The sequence below is a fragment of the Bos indicus genome, chromosome 2 (assembly GCF_029378745.1).
Source record: "Bos indicus isolate NIAB-ARS_2022 breed Sahiwal x Tharparkar chromosome 2, NIAB-ARS_B.indTharparkar_mat_pri_1.0, whole genome shotgun sequence".
In the NCBI taxonomy this organism is placed as follows: Eukaryota; Metazoa; Chordata; class Mammalia; order Artiodactyla; family Bovidae; genus Bos; species Bos indicus.
The window spans coordinates 25713105-25735158 of NC_091761.1; the positions used below are offsets into that span (position 1 = coordinate 25713105).

The following is a 22054-nucleotide window of genomic DNA, read 5'->3' on the forward strand; positions in this document are numbered from 1 at the left end:
CGGACACCAGTCCAATGCGTACGAGTAGTTCTATGTCATTTGATCACATATGTAGATTAGTGTGACCCCAACAGCACTCATGATACAGAACCATTTCAGCTCCGCGGGCCTCCTTCCTGCTACCCTTCACAGCCACACCTAGCTGCTGCCCCTCGCTAACCAACCCTGGGAATCACTTATATGTTCTTCACCTAACTGTGTCTTTCTGAGAATGTTATATAAATGGAATCATACAGTATGTAACCTTCTGAGATGGGCTGTTTACTTGACATAATGCCTTTGAGTGGGAGCCATTCGAGAGGCGGCATGTATCAATAGTGTGTTCCTTTTTCCTGCTGAGCACTGTTGCATTGCATGGCTGTGACACGGTTTACCCACTCACTTCTTGATTATTTTCCATTTTTGATGATCACAAACAAGGCTTCTATAAACATTCATGTACAGGGTTTTGGAGGATATACGTTTTTATTTCTTTGGGATACATTTTTGTGAAACTTCAGGTCATTCCAGTGGGAAGCTGGGCTAAGAGCTCTTGGACCAAGGAAAACTGAAGAAGTAGCTACCACATGTCTCAAATATTTGCAAGATACTCTGTGTGACGTTGCGCTGTGCGGTATGGGGTGTAGAGGAGAAATGAGAGCGCAGGTGCTGCAGTCAGACTGCCTGGGCTCAAATCCTGGCTTCACCACTTTATGCCTCAGTAGCTCACCTATAAAATGGGACAGTAAAACCAACTTCGTAGTTTTCAGGTGAGCATGCAGTGAATATTGTTCTGGACTGCATGTTGTGTAACCCCAAGTTCATACTTTGAAGCCCTAACTTTCCATGTGATGCTACCTGGAAGTGGACCTTTAGGAGACAATTAGGTTTAGATGAGGTTGTGAGGGTGGAGCCCCATGATGGTCTCTGCTATAGGAAGAGACCAGGGAACTTGCCCCGCACCCTCCCACCCAGCCTCATGAGGATGCAGCAGGACAGGGTCCCTCTGTAAACCAGGAAGAGTGCTCTTACCAGGAACAGAATTGGTCAGTGCCATGATCTTTGACTTGCCCAGACTTCCTACAGAGCTGTGAAAAATGAATTTCTGTTGTTTAACCTTCTCAGCCTATAGTATTCTGTTAAAACAGCCCAAGTTGAAGATAAATATAATTCATGTAGAGGACACATTAATAACTCAGTGCATGCTAGCACACAATTATTCTGCTGGGAACTGAATTTAGGTCATGTCAGTTCCTGGCTTAAAACTCCTCAAGGGCCTTTTGAACACCTCCCCTCAGGTCCTATGCACAAGCCTTAGTGAACTTTGCAGTGATATCTTGCTGTGGACTGCTGAGAGCTAACATGAGAGAGGGTGCTTCCTCCTGAGAGCCTTCCAAGGTCTGCCCCTTGCTGGGCTCTGCAACGCATTCGCTTTTTTATGACACTTCCTGTCAGACGCTGGAATTGCCTCCACTGTATGTACACCATGGGCTCCTTGGTGGCTCCCTGGCACATGTCCTGCCTACCAATGAATCTCCAGTGCCTGACATGGTGCTTGTCAGTAGGTTGCCATTCAATGTATGTGGAATGAAAGAACAAATAAATGAACCAAGGGTCCTGTTACGGCATGTGGCAGGAAAGGACTGAGCCCCCAGTTTACTCTCTGAGAACGTCCTGCTCCCCTGCTTATTCTGGGTGGTCGAGGTAAAGGCAGCCTGGGCAGAGCCTCTAGTCAGCCACTGACACTTGTGCTGGGAGTGTCAAGGCTGTGACGGTAACTGAGTGAGCCCTGGGAATGAACATGCCAGGCTGGGAGGACGCAGACAGGGGTCCAACACCAGTATCATGATCATGAAGCTGTCAGAGCAGAAAGAGAAGGACAAACTGGGACTTAACGTTACAAGAGGTAAGTTCAAGCTGCATGACTCGGAGTAAATCAAGTAACCTCTAGTGCCTGAGCTTATCTGGAAAATGAGGAAAATAATTGATGTTATACCTTAGGCCTGGAGCCAGACTGCCTGGGTGTGAATCCAGCTCTACCACTTACTGCTGTGTGACCACGGACACTTTACTTAACCTCTCTGTGCCTCATTTTTCTCATCTGTACCAGGGGGATAATAATAGCATCTACCTTATAGGGTTATAGTGACTAAAACAGTTCATAAATGTGAAGGGCTCAGAAAAATGCACAACTTACTGTTAATTAAAAATTTAAATATATATAAATAAATACAATGAGAATAAAGGATTATTGTGAGAATCCAATGAAAGGAAACTGAAGCCATGTTGCCTGTGATTCTGGCCAGGCTTTATGAAAAAGACTTTTGCTATTTTAGTCGACATTCAAAATTCCACATTCTGATAAGTATCCGGAAAATGGCCAAGCTGTAGCAGGGAGCCATTGGACACCGTGGACCCGATCTGCTCAGGAGGGGCCAGAAGTTGCTGCCATCTGATGTCCGTCTTGTGGCTGCATGGAAGGAGTTGGAGCTGTAAGTCCAGTTCCTAGTGGACAGGTGTTTGAAACCCAGAACTGTCCTTACAATCAGCACCTTGTTGAGTTCTCCACAGACAGGCGAGGATTAAGTCGAGAGGAGACCAAATTACCCTTCCACCCAGAGCTGGTGGACCCAGCAGGCAGGGCTGAGGCTCACTGACCCAGAATGGGCAGTCAGAGCTGAATCCTTCGCTGTTGTCTACACTCTGCTTTGCAGAGAAACCTGAAGTTCTGGTCCCCAGAGCAGTCAATCCAACAACGTTCATAGATACTGTCATATTGACATTATACTTCCATCTGGCCATGGAGTTTCAAAGAACTAGATGCATCTCTTATTATCAAAAGAATAGTATAATTAATGCAAAGTTTTAGGCTCTGAATTCTGCTGTCAGAAATGAAGTCAAAAGAGCAGTGCCCTGGACATTAACTTTTCTTTATAAGTTTTTATTTCAGTCAAAATAGATTGCCAGGAAGGAAAGGAGTGTTGAAGTATCTTGTTTTTGTTTTCCTTTAGGAGTTCAATTTTAGTATTGATTTTTATTAATATACCGAGATTTTTCAGAACCTAACTGGAGTGTCGGAGAAGGCAATGGCACCCCACTCCAGTACTCTTGCCTGGAAAATCCCATGGATGGTGGAGCCTGGTGGGCTGCAGTCCATGGGGTCGCTGAGGGTCGGACATGACTCAGCGACTTCACTTTCACTTTTCAGTTTCATGCATTGGAGAAGGAATGGCAACCCACTCCAGTGTTCTTGCCTGGAGAATCCCAGGGACGGGGGAGCCTGGGGGGCTGCTGCCTCTGGCGTCACACAGAGTCGGACACGACTGAAGCGACTTAGCAGCAGCAGCAACAGCAACTGGAGTGTATAGCCAAAATTAGCAATGTAATAAGAAAAGATCTCTCTCTGAAATTTAAATAACCTAAGCATGTATGAGATTATTATACCTTTGGAAATCTCTCAAACGATCAAGAAATTACTTGTGATGAAACCGATGGTTCTTCTTGAACCAGCATTTGAACATGTGACTAACACAGGCTGCTGCTGCTGCTGCTAAGTCATGTCAGTCGTGTCTAACTGTGCGACCCCATAGACGGCAGCCCACCAGGCTCCCCCGTCCCTGGGATTCTCCAGGCAAGAACACTGGAGTGGGTTGCCATTTCCTTCTCCAATGCATGAAAGTGAAAAGTGAAAGTGAAGTCGCTCAGTCGTGTCTGACTCTTCGAGATCCTATGGACTGCAGCCCACCAGGCTCCTCTGTCCATGGGATTTTCCAGGCAAGGGTACTAAAGTGAACACAGGATGAGCAGTATAATTACCGGTGTTTTGCCTGCCCTGAGACAATGTTGTAAGGTCAGAGGTTTATGGTGACATGAATATTGAAGACAATCTTGAAGAATGAAGCATTTGTCTGTCATGAGAAGGTGGTGCTCAGCCAGCCTGAAACAAGCATTCCTGCCTTCCAGGAAAACATATCCAGTGGGGAGAGGATAGCTGATGCCGCTAGTGCACCAGGCCATCTTAACTCCATGCCCTCTCCCTCACGGGGGCCGTGTTTGGAGAGAGTACCTCGGCTCAGTCTCCTGGGTCCCGCTCTCAGAGACTGTGATTGGTGAGCTTGGACTGGAGCTTGGGGCTATGCAAACACTGAGCTTGGCCTGCCATGGTTGTAATGAGGTAGGTCTCGCCAGCACCTTGAGAAACCTGACTACCTTTCCTCTAACCCCTTGACTTCATCCTCCCCGGTCATCTTAAGTTGACCTTCTCAGAATTTGCATAGTAGGTTTTCCTATGGACAATAAACTGGGGGACTTCCCTGGCAGTCCTGTGGTTAAGACCCCAGACTTCCAATGCAGGGGGCACAGGTTTGATTCCTGATCAGGAAACTAAGATCCCACATGTTGTATGGTGTGGCCAAAAAAAAAAAAAAATGGTATCCTGTTTCATAAGTTTGTCTTCTGCAAGATTAGGTAGACAGAGGTTTCAATTTATCTAAAAGCTTAGGAGTTCAGCAGAGGTGCACAAAGGTGTATCGGGTTGGGGAGCTGGAAAAGGAGGAGCTGAGGCCTTCCCTCTGTGTTTCACGGACTTTTGTGGCTTCACAAGAAGGAACAGCTCTTGACCTAAAATATTCTGCAAACTATTGGGTTATATTTTATCAGTCCTTCAGAGCCAGACCCTCCACACATAGACTGATTAAACTGAGCTGAGTTTCCAAGGATATTTTACCCGCTGATAAGTGGTGACCCCACGTATCTCAGACCATTCTCGCAGGTTGCATCCCTATCAGGGGGTAATGGGTAAGAACTGTCTTAAGGTTCTTAAGGTTCCAGTAAGTCCATGCTAATGTTTACTTCCATCAGCAGAGCTTGAGAGTACACATTTCCTATAGTATTCTGACACTGAGAACTTGAAGAAAAAAACTGCCATTCTGAAAGTAAAAATGGTACTTTTTTTGTAATCTCTGTTTTATTCCTAGAGCTTACCCACTTTCCTATAGGTATCAGTTTGTACCTATAGGTGCCAATTTCCTATAGGTATCTTCTTTGTAAACTCCCTGTGCATGGTTTTCTTCATTTCTTTTTTTGGGTGGTGTTTTTTGTTTTCTTAGTAGTTTATGGGAGCTTGCTGTGGATATTGAAAGCAAGACTACAACGTCTTAGTGCATCATAGTAGTAAAGACATATTTGTTGAATGAAAAATGTAAGAATATTAGCCTTTATCATATATGCAACAGATGTTATTTCTAGCTTGCACTGGAATTTTAATATTTAAAAATATTTTTGTTGACAATGATGCACAATATAAAATATTTACCATTTTAACCATTTTAAGAGTTTAATGGCATTAAAAATATTCATATTGTTGTGCAACCATTACTACTATCCACCTCCAGAACTTTGTCATCTTCCCAACTGAAATTCTGCACCCATGAAACAATAACTCCCCATTCTACCAGTGCAGTGGAACTTACTGAATGGTGTCTTTATATGAAGAGGCTTTAACTTTTTATGTAGTCAAACGCATTATTCTTTTTCCTTTAAGTTGCCTTAGATAATACATTTAGAAAGGTCCCCCCTTCCTAAAAACTATGGAAGCATTCATATGTATTTTCTCTTAGATTTTATAGTTTCTTTCTTTCCTTGCATTGAACTCTTTCTTTAATCTACCTAGAATTCTCCTTCAATAAAACACTAATGACTGCTGGGAGATAATTCTGCATGTGTCTCTTGTGTGGCTGCACGTCTTATGAGCTGAGGCACTGACTGCCTTTGTTCTGAATTATCTTTTCAAGGATGTTTGCATAGTGATCAGCCTGAGAAAACATGGACAGTGTTCCCTTAGGAGCAGAGGGTAGGTTAATAGGTTGTCCAATATGGTAAAGATAATGCCTCATTCAAGGCAGAGGTGAAGCAGGCTTATAACCCATTACAAAAAAATAAGAGTTCCTTAAGTTTGGGGTTCCTCTCTGAATATACCCCACAATATGTACAAGTATCATCTGGTCCTCTTTGCTTGGCCCTGTGGGAACTGGGGGTCAGGGAAGCAGTGTAAGTGCTGATCTCTGGCTACTGCTGTTGTACTTTGTCTCTGCCCCAGCACTCTGGGGGTCAGGGAAGCAGTGTAAGTGCTGACCTTCTGGCTACTGCTGTTGTACTTTGTCTCTGCCCCAGCACTCTGGGGGTCAGGGAAGCAGTGTAAGTGCTGACCTTCTGGCTCCTGCTGTTGTACTTTGTCTCTGCCCCAGCACTCTGGGGGTCAGGGAAGCAGTGTAAGTGCTGACCTTCTGGCTCCTGCTGTTGTACTTTGTCTCTGCCCCAGCACTCTGGGGGTCAGGGAAGCAGTGTAAGTGCTGATCTCTGGCTCCTGCTGTTGTACTTTGTCTCTGCCCCAGCACTCTGGGGGTCAGGGAAGCAGTGTAAGTGCTGACCTTCTGGCTCCTGCTGTTGTACTTTGTCTCTGCCCCAGCACTCTGGGGGTCAGGGAAGCAGTGTAAGTGCTGACCTTCTGGCTCCTGCTGTTGTACTTTGTCTCTGCCCCAGCACTCTGGGGGTCAGGGAAGCAGTGTAAGTGCTGATCTCTGGCTCCTGCTGTTGTACTTTGTCTCTGCCCCAGCACTCTGGGGGTCAGGGAAGCAGTGTAAGTGCTGACCTTCTGGCTCCTGCTGTTGTACTTTGTCTCTGCCCCAGCACTCTGGGGGTCAGGGAAGCAGTGTAAGTGCTGACCTTCTGGCTCCTGCTGTTGTACTTTGTCTCTGCCCCAGCACTCTGGGGGTCAGGGAAGCAGTGTAAGTGCTGATCTCTGGCTCCTGCTGTTGTACTTTGTCTCTGCCCCAGCACTCTGGGGGTCAGGGAAGCAGTGTAAGTGCTGACCTTCTGGCTCCTGCTGTTGTACTTTGTCTCTGCCCCAGCACTCTGGGGGTCAGGGAAGCAGTGTAAGTGCTGATCTCTGGCTCCTGCTGTTGTACTTTGTCTCTGCCCCAGCACTCTGGGGGTCAGGGAAGCAGTGTAAGTGCTGACTTCTGGCTCCTGCTGTTGTACTTTGTCTCTGCCCCAGCACTCTGGGGGTCAGGGAAGCAGTGTAAGTGCTGACTTCTGGCTCCTGCTGTTGTACTTTGTCTCTGCCCCAGCACTCTGGGGGTCAGGGAAGCAGTGTAAGTGCTGATCTCTGGCTCCTGCTGTTGTACTTTGTCTCTGCCCCAGCACTCTGGGGGTCAGGGAAGCAGTGTAAGTGCTGATCTCTGGCTCCTGCTGTTGTACTTTGTCTCTGCCCCAGCACTCTGGTGTCTTTGGACAACATCCATGGAGCTATGTGAGGCTAACTTGTTAGTCTGCAAGTGAATACAAATGTGAGACTGTCCCAGTTCTCGACAAAGAACGTTCTTTTCAATTTTTTCCAAAAGTTTAATTTTTCCAGCACTATTAATTGAATCATTTACCTAGTAATTTGAAATTTCAGCTTTATCCTTAAGAAATACATAATATTGGCTCAAATGGTAAAGAATCTGCCTGCAATGCAGGAGACCTGGGTTTGATCCCTGGGTCGGAAATATCCCTTGGAGAAGGAAATGGCACCCCACTCCAGTATTCTTGCCTAGATAACTGCACGGACAGAGGAGCCTGTCAGGCTATGGTCCATGGGGTCGCAGAGTCAGACATGACTGAGTGATTAACACTTTCACACTTTATATACACCTGTGTTTATTTCATGTTTTACTTGCCTATTTCATTTTTAAAAATTTTGTGTAATCGGGTACCAGTAAAATTCTATTATTTTTTGGAAATTTGATAGCATACTTTAATATCTTTTTTCTTCTGTATTTTCCTTTTCCTTGTTTTCTTCTTTTTTCCCTCCCTGTCACCTTCAGTATATTTTTTTTTTTTTAGCTTTTGTATGAAATGAATAGTATCTATTTTGTGTACTGTTCTGTCTGGCACAGAGCAAATATTTAATACATATCTTTTGAATGCTACTAATGAAACAGAACTATTTTGTCAAGTATTCCATCCCTTTTGAGTGTTTGTAATTATATTAATATAGCGATTAAACTAGAAATAATTTAATTTTGCATGAACTTCTAATTTGTTAACTAATTTGATACACTAGTGCTTTATTAAAATTAAAAAAAATTTTTTTTTAATTTTGTATTGGAGTATAACGAGTTAAAACAATGTTGTAAACTAGTCCTTTAAATGTTTAGAGTTTAACTGTTACTGATTATACAATTTAGGAAAAAAAAAATTACCTTCTTAGAAAATGCTTAATATAAACAGAATTCTTGCACTATTTTTTAAAAATTTCACAGTTTCCTGGATATTTGCAGGATTCTGAAATTAATGATGTTTCCTGACAACTCTAAGGAAGTTTATAAGTAAATATTTATTTATTACCTTTAAATGGACTTTATTATTTCATCATGTCTAGCTTTTCATTAGAATAAAATTTTGCTTTTGTTTTTGCTAGGAATGTTACAGTTACCTATCTCAGGAGATTGCTTAGAAAGAAAAATGATGTCATAGAGAGCATTTATTTATGGGAGAGCATTAAAGAAGCAGCATAAATATATGGACTTTGTCTATGACAAGAACTGCTACTTGGGTGTCATGGAGATTATTCCTAGGGTTGCTCCCTTTGCCATGGGTTTCTCTGCTGGTCACTGCTTGGGCCATAGCCACTGCCAGTGACCTCCCTGGCAACTGTGGCAGTGAGCTGGGCTGCCACGGCAGTGAGAGGCAGAGACCACGGCCAAGGCAGCATCCTCTGGATGCTTCCCTTGATGACAGACAGGGATCCTAACTCTGTTAACCGGAAGACATTTAAAATGGTAACTAGTCCCAGATTCTGCATTGTTCACTAATCCTATATCCCCTGTTGATTTGATATTATTCAAAGAAAAATACGGAGAAGGCAATGGCATCCCACTCTAGTACTCTTGCTTGGAAAATCCCATGGATGGAGGAGCCTGGTAGGCTGCAGTCCATGGGGTCGCTGAGTCGGACATGACTGAGCGACTTCACTTTCACCTTTCACTTTCATGCATTGGAGAAGGAAGTGGCAGCCCACTCCGGTGTTCTTGCCTGGAGAATCCCAGGGACGGGGGAGCCTGGTGGGCTGCCGTCTATGGGGTCGCACAGAGTCGGACACGACTGAAGCGACTTAGCAGCAGCAGCAGCAGCAAAGAAAAATAGAAGTATAATACTCTCTAGAGAAACAGAGGAATTCTCCAGCACATTCACGAGGAACATTTCTACATTCTGGAATATCTAGTGAATTGGTATCAGTATTTAAATTGATTTTGATACTTATAAGTGGCTTATAAGACAGAAATAAAGGTATTGAAATTTTTGAAGTAGGGACTGTAATTAAATAATAGAATCTACCCTCCAGTTATGAGATCAACCTGATTTTCAGATGCAGTGTTAATGCTTCTGTTTCTGTAAAGTAAAGCTCCATTTGGGTGTCTCAGCAGTAAGGAACCCACCTGCAATGCAGAAGACATGTGTTTGGTCCCTGGGTTGGGAAGGTCCCTGGAGGAGGGCATGGCGACCCACTCCGGTATTTTCGCCTGGAGAATCCCATGGACAGAGGAGCCTGGAGAGCTACAGTCCATGGGGTCACAAAGAGTTGGCCACCACTGAAGTAACTGAGCATGCATGCACAAAGTTCCATTTAAAATTGTTTTGCCTACTTGTTTACTCTCAATAATTTAGAAAAACACTCTGTGATATATAAGGACAATGCATATAATTTCTGTATGATCATAGTTTAGTGAGGACCTTATGATGTCCATGTGAAACCAGTGATTAGAAAACGAAATAACAGAATGAAAAGCCAGAGGCTTTGCTAAGGCTTGCTAGGAAAAACATGTAATTGCTTCTCCCTCTCTTCCTTAGTGGTTTCTCATTGAAAGTTGAAGCCAAGTTTGTTCTCCCCCACATTTAATTGTCAAACTCATCTGCATCATTTAGATATGTATATATTTTTTTTAGTTGGTGGAGGTCTTTATGTTTATAGCATTTCTCTCCCTCTTTATACAGTGAAGAAGTTATGGGGTTATACCAACTCTAAAAGTGCAGGAATCTTTTCTGCCTTGTTTACCTCAGGGTCTCCAGCTCATAGTAGGTGCTCATTAAAAATGTATTGCTTGAATGGTGATCTGGTGTTACAGACTAGAGACAGTACCTCTAAGGAAGAACTGTAATTTACCTAGGGCATTTCACAAAGCATGATAATTGGGGAATTAGAAATGGTATTCTGTTAATTTGGGTGACTAGCTGGATAAGTGAACTTATCCAAGATGACGGAACTAACTTATTCCAGGTAGAATTATTCATTGTACCTTTCTCCATCACTTACCCCTTGCTAACTGTTTAGAAGCCACACATGATTATTAGTCACGAAAAGAGGCAAATAGGAAACTAAGTAAAAGAGATTTACTAAAATACAATGAATGTTGCATACGGTTTTAGACATCTAAAAATGTGTATCTCATTTCTGCCAATTTAATAAGAATTTATATTTTATTGTTGCAATTTATTTGACATAAACACTCTAGGATTCTGATAAGCCAGTGGACAAAATAAAGCTTTGTCAAATGAAAGTGACTGTTGCTCATCCAGGAATCAGGGAAATTTGCAAAAAGAGTGTGTTTACGGCCAATCAGGGGAGACGCTTTGTAAATAAACTCTCCCATAATCGAGAGTTGCCATTTAGTGGGGAAGACTGCCAATTTTACAAAATATTTTAGGCACAAAAGAAAATCTCTTAGGTCCTGTCCTGAAAATGACATGAACATTGTTCCCGTTCCTAAGGTCTGGAGCTGGGCTCTCTTATTTACAAGACGTGATTAGGAGGAGTCCATGCCGTTTTAGACTAATGACGTAAGTTGGAGGATATTCATTATGACAAAGTATTTACTGCTTATGAGCACTAATTTCTAATAAATGTTTAGTTTGCTTCTTTTTGTAATGCTGTGGATAGTTGCCTTAAGTGTTATTTGTGAATGAGCATTAAACACAATAACCAGGCAGCTCTTTTTTAAAGACCCAAATTAAAATCCCAGATAAAGACACAATCCTAGATAGATACTGATATAAAATACATTTTGCTGGTAGGTAGTCATCTAATTTGGCAGAGAGGAATTTGTTTCTGAACAAATTCCTTAAAAGATACAATGACAATAAGCTAGTTGATTAGATTTTTCCCCTTTAACTTTTCATTTACTACTTGGCAAAGACAATTTGGGACAGATTTCTTTATTTTCTCCTCTGGCCTAAAACAAAAAACCCCCACTTTCCAAACTGTTACCACCAAAGAGTTTATTAAATGGCTGAAAAAGACAGCTGGTCCCACCATCTGTTAAAATTTTTCAGGGGCCAAATAAAACAGGTTACACCTTTAGCCATGCCAAGTCTTGCAATACCCCCTTCCTCTCACAGCCTGGGGAGGGCTAATCTGAATTTCACGCTCTGATTTTGCTATTGCTAATGCTTGAGCTGCTTATGTGAGCTTCTCCTTGTTGCTTCTGTTACCTCTCTTTCTTACTTACAAAGCTATTCTCACATTTCAACGAAGCTTATTTGCCACCATTACCTTACACCTAGAGCTTCTATAGTTATACCCAACAACTAGAAGAGAATGCATAGACACCTAATTTCTGACTTTTCAAGCAAAAGGGGAGAGCCAAAAGTATGTTTCTGTTGTTTTGCAACCATTTTTCTATAAATGCTAATGGAGGTAATTCAGATTTTGGAACAAAGGCTTAGCTCACCACACATTGCAGGTGTGAGAGGGTTGAAACAAAAGAGATGCTAACCCTAATGGTATTTCTTGTCATTAACAATTCTTTGATGTTCACACTGGAGCCTCCCTTTTATCTTTTAGTTTTTCAGCCATCTTTGTTAACACGCAGCTCAATTGAATCTTTTTTTTTCCACCTCCCCCGGCCTTTAAAGACATCTGCAAAATGTTTATGCTAAGTTAGTTTCCACTGCATCTTTTAGTACCAAGGCAAAGTACGATGAGATAAAGCTTGTGAGGTTATTATTAAAACATCAGTAAGTTTCTATCATTAAGCTGAAGGGGAAGATCAATAAAAAGGGAGCACTTAATGTTACTTTAATAAGGATGAGTTTCCTGTAACAGGACTTGGGATTAACTTTAGTATTATAGAAGTTGGCTTTACAATAAGGACATTGCTGTGATGAGAAGAGTTTAATTTGCCTTTACCCAATTAAGCACTTTGCAAATACTCTGGATGTACTTGATCTATTATTTCCTGTTTTATCGAAAGCGTTCCTGATAGAGCATATTTTAAGATTATTTGACTATAGCTTTTCCTTCCTTCAAGATCAGTCCCTGGCAGACTGCCAGACTGTCTAAGGCCGGTTTCCCTCCGTCTGTCCTTCTGTCCATTTAGGATTGGAGGAGGGAGGAGGTGCGATGATAGAGAGTAGAAATGCAGCTCTAAGAAAAGTTTAACTTGCTTTGATGACAGCAAAAAAGTAGGGAACAGTCAACATTACATAATATACCCGTAATATATCATCCTAAGCTATTCAGAGGCGGGATCTGCAGCTACCCAGTGGGTGCAAAGTAGAATCATATGTTTCACACCAAAATTGTTTGGCTGACCTTACTATTCGTTAGTACATTTTGCATTGTTTTGAATAAAGCAGTAATGTTTATTAATTGTGTCTTAATTAACTAAAATAGCTTTTCTTTTAATTGCTGGACGAGACAAAACGTTTAACTAGTTAACTGTTCAACCAGTATAAGTGCTGATCTCTCTGGACAGTTTATTTGTTTTCACCCGAGGACTCATTTTTGGCAGATATTAATTTGGAGCTAGGTTAATACTACTGTTCACAACTATAATAAATGTGGCAGCTCCCTCAGCCTTTTATATATAGTTCAGCCCCAAATGTCAAATGCTAGGGAGCAGATAATAAGAAAAGATAAAATACAAATTAATGTTAACAATGTATCTATTTTATGATTTTCCTCTCATATTATTTAATAATTCTTAGCATTTATATGATGCTTTTCATCTTCAAAGCACTTTACAAATGTTAGCTAATTAACCACGAGGTAATGAGGCCTGGATAATAATGCTGCAGTACATTTTCTCTAGCTCAGACTATAAAGTAGAAATGGAGACGTATGTATTCATACATTAAAAAAACTAACAATAGGTGGTCTTAGAGATTTTTCTGAGTTCGAGACTCAGCCAGTTTATCTTCTATGTACAACTTATGTCTCTCTTTAAAATATCTTGGGCAACTCAGATGCTCATGAATTGTATTTCCCATCTGGCAGATGGTTGGCAAACTTGCTTTCATCTTAGCCTTGTCTGTTCTTATTCCTTGTTATTTTCACCTGGAGCTCTCTCCTCTTATCCAATAACAGAGAAAAGTCCAAAGGGAAGGACATTCACTATTAAGAATTAGGGACAAACAATCATCTGTTCTTCCCCCAATTTTCTATGTTCTTTTCCATGTGTTTCCCATGTAGTTTTCAGCTTGTGGACTACACACTGAAACATTTGTGTTATTTTATACTTTAGTATAAGGCGCTAGTACAGGTATATTTCATTACTTTAGAATGGATGTATATTTGTGCTATGGACAGTCTGACTTTGTATAAGGCCTAAATTATATAGCTTTTCAAATGGTAAGCATACTTTATTCAATATAAAGTACTACTCTCTAATATAAAATGGACTCCAGTAAGGAAAACTGTTCCCAATAAAAGCACTGTAGTTCATAGCTGACTTCCATTAAAAACTAATAAACACAGTTTTATGAGAATGGAGAATGAATGAATTACTGCACTCAGGCTCTGAGGACAGGTCTTATTTTCCTGAATCTTTAATATGGAAAAGCCACTAAAGCAAATAAGACTCTTCTTATTCATGAATAAGATCTTGAGATTTCAGAGGGAATTTTATTTGAACCACATAAAGTCTTATATATTCTAAGTCAGGGAAATTTAATTTAGCAAGCAGTTATCCTATTTGTTAAAGGTTTTCCACTCTTTTTCCTATGAATTACAGTATGGAGCTATGTCTACAGAGCCCAAACCCAAGACTGATAAATTGAGGTTTCAATCTGGGAACTCTGTCCTCCTGAGACTTGGGGAACATGCTGATGCTACTGGAAAAAGCCAAATAATGATGGGTGTGTCACAGACCACAATCGTCCGAAGGACAACTGAATTTTTTCACTTTTCAGTCTATTTCTGAAGTCCTGAAATCCAGTATCAGCCTGTCTGCCTTCACAGTAATAATAGATCACCAAAGAGAAGAATCAATTGCTAAGATTCATTGAATCTGGTTCTATAAATGTCTTAGTGATATGGCCTCTTGACCAAACTAGCACTAGCTGACACAGTACACATAAAATGTACCATTATTGTAGGATTGGTTTCCCCAAAAACAAATGAATTATACATTTAACTTGCCATCACATAATGTGATCAACTGGAGCTTTCAATATGATGGTCATGGGGAAGTGTTTCTATTATGAATCATGACCTTGTCCCCAGCCTTTTATTCCTAAGGATACCCGTAGTGTGGTGTGTTATTTTGATGACTCCAGTCTTCAGATAGGGGTGGGGGAGAGGTCAGGTAGGACAAGAAGTGAAATCAAGACTAGTTTTTCACATCAGTGACAAAACCTACCCCCTTGTCTACTTGCTAGGGGAAAGGAGTGAACCCCAGTGAAAACAAGAACTGAACCAAGTTTTTTTATACTATTTCAATTAAATCTATCAAACATTTCCTTGCTGACTGATTTTGCTTCTGTTGAGAGGATCATCACCACATATAACAAGAAACTAACCTGATCCAAAATGCATAGGCTTGTCTGCAGTAGTTATTAAGTGTATACTGACAGAAATACCCTGTGGAGGCCTTGTAGAACTTCAAACTCTTACAGTATTTAATAAGAATTATTTCTTGTTATATCTAGCTTGTAAGTATAAATAATGGGGAAAGGATGTGAATTTGCTAATAATTTTTTAAAGGTGCTAAGTCACCCAAACATATTAAATACAAACAGAATAAAGATGTTAGAATAGTAGTCAGTAACTGGAGAGACCCAGTGTACTGAATAGGTGCTTCAGTGGTTTGATGGTTGTTGATTGGCAGGATCCAAATCTGGAAGTGAATGTAGGATGCTGGATTTCAGGACATAAAGTCTTGGGATTTCATGCTGGTTCAGGAAAAGCCAAGGAAGCTACTGATTGAGGGTCCTTGGAAACCCAGGCATAGGCCCCATGGAGGAGCCCAATGCCCTCACTGGACAGATGAAAAAACTACAGTTTTAAAGAGATTCTGTCCCAGCTCCTACCCTCTTTGTCCTCTTTGACCATGTTTTCTCCCCTCTTTTCTGAAGTGTGCTTGGTGAGCTGCTAAGCACCCCATAGTGCCTTCCTCCTTCCACAGTCAATGATCAGTTAGTTATCTATTTTATCAACAGTGTTTTTTAGCTTAGGTTCTAGCAGTCAGAACTACTGCCTATGGCTGCCTTTGCATAACACACCCCAGACTTTTTACTGCCTGTCAGTCTCCAAAAAGTTTGTTTTTCTTGGTTCCTTGCTTTAGTACCAGCTCTCAGAAGTTAGCACATCTGAGAAACTAATCACAACAGAAATGTAGATTGTGACAAGAGAGTTTAATGCACCCTTCTTTTGGATAAAAGATGACTTAGGTGGTCTTCAAACAGAAGGCTCACCATCATCTTTCCCATTGTTTTGTTAATTTTCACCAAGAAATCCAGGATATCTCTGCAAATTCCTGCTGAGGCTATTCCACACTGCCTCCAGACATTCAGTAATTTCATATTTCATAAGTTAATAGCTGTCTGAAGCTTCAAGTTTTTTTCAAATACTGCCCCATTGGACTGTGCTGAACATTTCCACACCTCAGTTTCCTGTAAAAATGCTACTAATGATGATGATAACATCTCTCTAACAGATTACTGTGAAGATTAAATGGAGCATTAGGGGGTAAAGCCCAAGATTTGGCATATAACGGGTACTCAATACATGCCAGTTCAATTATTCTCAGATAAAGATTAAATGAAAGCATCGGGATATTATATATTAAACTGCATTTTGGCTATCTGTCCCAGGTGGATCGTCATTTAACTACCAATGTACCTTAAAGGACAGTGAAATGCAGGCTGCATGGCTCCTGGAAAGAACTTGCTTATAGGACTCTGATACATCTGGATTGCCTATTGCTCCTTCCTCCTAGCTCTCTGACCAGGGTCAGGTAACCTTTCTGAGCTTTCGGTTTATACTTTTCACCTACTTAACATAGCTGGTGTGAAGATTTGATAGGAGAACGCCAGTGAAATTGTGTTAAATAAATGCACTAAATATTTAAATTTCAAAAATGGCTTTAGATGTCCTCGATTATATCTGTAAATATCTGTGAAGTTGTTGCCAGGCACTAGGTCTGGTATCAACATCTTATACATTTGGAGAGTTAGAGAAATATTTTTGGAAAGAAGAACATCTCTTTTCTAAGAGGTATCTGTTCCGTGTACAAGTGAGGCAGATCTTAGACAGTATGACATAACCAGGAAGCCTGACAGTTTGGTACAAAGAGCCTAGAACACAGAATAAATTGACTTAGATTCTTTCCTCTACTCTGTCACTGCCTCCCTGTGTGACCCCAGGGTAAGTCCCTGGACCTCTGCTCTGTCATCTGTGAAAAGAGTAGATTGGCCTAGAGATTTTCTAAGTCTTAATAACTATCCCAAAATAGAACCTTTGTGCGTACAGGGCAGTGACATGTCATTTTTATGTCCCGAAGTCTAGCAAGTGACATTCAACTATCCGGTGATGTCAAGGAAGGTTAATTTGTAGAAATATTTTCTTGGCAAATCAAACCTCTTGTTGTTTTATTTTGTTCCCTTCCTTTTGTTTTGAACTGTATGTGGCTCAGTAAATCTACAAGAGTGTGTGAATGAAGAAAACATTCTGTGTGACTCAAAAGACTAGCATTCTTTGCTGGCTGGTTTGGAGAACAGTAAACAGTAGAGGTTTACGTAAGTGGGAAACATTATGCAACTAAATAAATAAACACAGGCTCTCCCCAGGTTGTCACTGGTTCATGTAATGTCGTGTGTAAATGCACAAAATCCTTCTCTACCTTAACATAAGTTTATTACAATGAAAGCCTGATTTGACTGGGCACTTCAATAAAAATAGCCAAACTGGTGTTTACGCATAGCTGGGTCAGTCTTTCAACCAATTAGCCTGATCAATAACTAGTCTGACTTTATTGAGAGGTCCTCAATGGATCAAATGATTTAAACCACTGGGTCTTATTAGACACAGTACTGTGAGCAAGTCATGGATACAAATAAGAAAATATTTAAGAGGAAATATCTCAACATCCCTTTAAAATTTCTACTTCACACAAGGAAACCCTCCTGCGCTGTTGGTGGGAATGTAAACTGATACAACCACTATGGAGAACAGTCAGGAGGTTCCTTATAAAACTAAAAACATAGCTACTATATGACCCTGCAGTCCCACTCCTGGGCATATATCCAGAGAAAAACATGATCTGAAAGGATATATGCACCCCAGTATTCATTGCAGCACTATTTACAATAGCCAAGACACGGAAGCAACCTAAATGTCCACCGACAGAGGAATGGATAAGGAAAATGTGGCACATATATACAATGGAATATTTCTGCTAAGTGACTTCAGTCGTGTCCGACTCTATGCGACCCCATAGACGGCAGCCCATCAGGCTCTGCCGTCCCTGGGATTCTCCAGGCAAGAACACTGGAGTGGGTTGCCATTTCCTTCTCCAATGCATGAAAGTGAAAAGTGAAAGGGAAGTCGCTCAGTCGTGTCCGACTCTTAGCGACCCCATGGACTGCAGCCTACCAGGCTCCTCCGTCCATGGGGTTTTCCAGGCAAGAGTACTGGAGTGGGGTGCCATTGCCTTCTCCGAATGGAATATTACTCATCCATTGAAAATAATGAAATAATGCTATTTGCAGCAACATGGATGGACGTAGAGAGTGTCATACTGAGTGAAGTAAGTCAGACAGGGAAGGAAAAATATGATATGACATCACTTATATGGAATCTAAAAAGAAATGATACAAGTGAACTTACTTACAAAACAGAAAGAGACTCCCAGACTTAGAAAACCAACTTATTGTTGCTGGGGGAAAGGAATAGTTAGGGAGTCTGGAAACGTCATGTACATATTGCTATATTAAAAATGGATAACCAACAAGGACGTATTGTATAGCACATGAAACTCTACTCAATGTTATGTGCCAGGCTGGATGGAAGGGAGTTTTGTGGGGAAATGGATACATTTATATGCACGGCTGAGTCCCTTTGCTGTTCACCTGAAACTACCACAACATTGTCAATCAGCTATACCTCAATACAAAATAAAACATTTAAAGTCTGAAAAAAAAGCTTCTACTTCACACAAATTTGACTTAGGATGAAGACTATCGTAATTCAATAATAGCTACATAGAAAAGGGGTCCCGTATGTAAATAAAAAAGAAATCCCCCAAAATTTATTTTAGGAAATTGTCTCTGAACTTTGAAAAAGATTTTATATATATATATATATATATATATACATATATATATATATACACACACATATACATATATATATACACACGCACACATATATATACATATATATATACACACACACATATATATGTGATACATGATATAATATGATATATATGATATAATATATATGATATAATAATCTCTTCCTCTTGAAGGTTATGTTACTTGTTATCAGGGAACTGGCATTAAATAACTTATGAAATCCCACAAAGCAACATTAACAGTATGAAAAACCAACACTCACAGCCCTGAACAAACCACTTTTCAATGACTGCTTTGATGTCTAGGGCAGTCTAGTTATTACAATGATTTTTCACTTTTGAACCTCACCTATTTCATTAATAAAAAACTAAATCTCTCCCATTTTCACTCTAAATCTCAATTCTACTCCTTCTCTGCAGTCTCTGACTGCTTCCATCCTAAAAATCTGGATAATCCTACAACCTTCCTGAATTAACTTTCTATCCTTTTCCTTCTTTTTCCTACTAAGCTTCTGGAGAAGTGGTCAGCTGCCACAGGAAACTAAAGTGACTGTCCCAGACATCCAGTAATAAATTACAGAGCAGATCCAGACCTTAGCCTGTTTCTTCTGCATGGGGTCATCTTTAATTTATCCCTCCCTATCCGTTCCTTCCCTATCCCCTACCACTCAACACATAAATGACGTTTTTGCAGGAGGTATTGGTTTCATACCCTTTCTACTCTCCTTCCATACTCTCACTCAGGTGCATGCTCGTGTGCTAAGTCGCTTCAGTTGTGTCTGACTTTGTGCAACCCTATAGACTGTAGCCCTCCAGGCTCCTCTGTCCATGGGATTCTCCAGGCAAGAATACTAGAGTGGGGTGCTATGCCTCTAATATTACTACTCTGGCATTTCCTAATAAATATTTATCCATGTGTCACATTTTCCTTTCTATATTGTAAGCTCCTAGATCAGCTCAATAATAGTGTCTTGAAACAGTAATATCTGGAGGTTAGTCATGAGGTATAGAACAATCATTTATTTTTAATAATAGTTCAACTTTATTGAACTGTACACTTTAAAAGGGTGAATTATATGGTATGTGAAACTTATCTCAATAAAGCTGTCATAAAAATGGAAGTTCAAATACTAATATTTGTAAATAATTTAAAATCATTTACATAATTTTAAGCAGAGCACTGGGTTTCCCTATTGCTCAGATAGTAAAGAATCTGCCTGCAATGCAGGAAACCTGGATTCAATCCCTGGGTCAGGAAGATCCCCTGGAGAAGGCAATGGCAACCCAGTCCAGTATTCCAGCCTGGAGAATTCCATGGACAGAGAAGCCTGGTGGGTTATGGTCCATGGGGTTGCAAAGTGTCAGACACTCTTGAGTGACTAACACTTAAGTAGGAAAAGTTACAACAAAGCAAATAAAGCATTCACACATTTGTTCTATTTCTTGAGATCTCATTTGAAGTGAAGTGAAGTGAAGTGAAGTGAAAGTCTCTCAGTTGTGTCCGACTGTCTTCGACCCCATGGACTCATCCACAGAATTCTCCAGGCCAGAATACTGGAGTGGGTAGCCTTTTCCTTCTCCAGGGGATCTTCCCAACCCAGGGATCGAACCCAGGTCTCCTGCATTGCAGGTGGATTCTTTACCAGCTGAGCCACAAGGGAAGCCCGAGATCTCATTTAAATGGCAGTAAAGAAGAACTGAAAAGAATAAATGCAAATTTGTCATGGGAATAAACTCAAAGATGGAATTGTCAAGGGAAATGATTTTAACATATTTCTGGAAGATGAACAGTGGAAAAAGAAAGTATCTGCTTCCAGTCATTAAGAAATAGGTAATTCAAACTGCCTTTCTTTGAGGTCAAATAGTAAATTAAGAAAAAAATTTAAAAATACCTAACTAAAGGCACTGGAAAGCTAGCAAGAGAGTAAAGAAATACTGAACCAAGGTCTACGAGAAGACAGCAGTTCTAAGAGGATAGCTCAGCACTGGGGGAACTTTTCTTCTGGGAGACATTTGCCAATTCCAGAACAGACAACTAAGAAGAAGAAGCTGTTAGGTTGAGCAGTGTGGGGCCAATGGGACAAAAGTTGGACTCTTAAACATCTAACCTCCAACACATGCACACATACTCTGACTTGGATTGCAAAGAGCTCCCCTCTAGCAGATAGGGAACCAGATGCAGCTGCTCTCACAGGGACTGCAGGTCCATTTCCAACCGTCCCAGACTCTGAAGTTGGATTAAAGTTGTCCTGATTTATTCATGCCCCAGCAAATATTACTGCCTTATGGACGAAGAGAATACTATTCTGAGCCTCCAATTACCTTTACAAACAACTTTGTACATATAATTTCCATCATGAAATAAATAATAACTAAGACAGGAAGAAAATATGAATGAGAACCATATCTAGTAAAACTGTTGGAAACCAAAGAGAGGGGAAACCGTAAAAGCAGCCATGGAAAAAGACCGATTACCTTCAAAAGAACAATTTGGCTAAAGCTGACCTTTCAACAGATACAATGAGAACCAGAAGATAAAGTGTTGTCTTTAAAGTTCTAAGAGAGAAAAAAAAAATAAAGTTCTAAGAGAAAATAACTACCAATATAGCATTATACACTAATCAAAAATATCCTTCAAGAACTAAGGTCAAATAACGATATTTTCAGTTGAACAAAACCTTATAGCAGCAGACTCACACTAAAGGAAACTCTAGGCAGAAGGAATCAGATTCTAGAACAGAAGGTCAGAGATGTGGGAAAAAATGAACAGACATGAAAACAATAATAATGTCTTGTGGGATATAAAATACGTGTTAAATTAAGATACCTCATAACAGTGGGAATATAGTCAAGGAATATGATCAAAAGATAGATAGATACTGTGAATAGTGTTTTAAGGTCCTTGGATTCTTGCATTATCTAAGAAGAGGGTATAAGTAGCATAAGTAATATTAGATTTTGATAAGTCAAGGGTACACACTGTAATTTCTTGGGTAACTATAAGAGAATGATAAAAGTGTGTGTGTATATGCCTAATAACATAGCCTCAGAATGTAAAAAGAAAAAAATTGACAAAAATAAAAAGGAATAGGCAAATTCACAATCACAGAGGGAGATTGTAACATATTTCTCTTAACAACTAACAACTAACAGAAGCAGTCAAAAAATCAGTAAGAGTGGGAAGATGACAACTGTCAAACTTGAACTGCTACTGCTGCTGCTGCTAAGTCACTTCAGTCACGTCCGACTCTGTGACCCCATAGACGGCAGCCACCAGGCTCCCCCATCCCTGGGATTCTCCAGGCAAGAACACTGGAGTGGGTTGCCATTTTCTTCTCCAATGCAGGAAAGTGAAAAGTGAAAGTGAAGTCGCTCAGTCGTGTCCGACTCTTAGGGACCCCATGGACTACAGCCCACCAGACTCCTCCTTCCATGGGATTTTCCAGGCAAGAGTACTGGAG

General features: G+C 40.6%; 1 protein-coding gene across 1 annotated transcript in view; it reads right to left on the reverse strand.

Moving 5' to 3' along the window:
* Positions 1-967: 967 nt before the first annotated feature.
* MYO3B (myosin IIIB) overlaps positions 968-22054 on the reverse strand; it is a 486811-nt gene continuing 465724 nt past the window's right edge. The window contains exon 36 of the mRNA XM_070803483.1: positions 968-2449. The gene's annotated coding sequence lies outside the window, so the exon portion shown is untranslated. The remainder of the gene's footprint in view (positions 2450-22054) is intronic.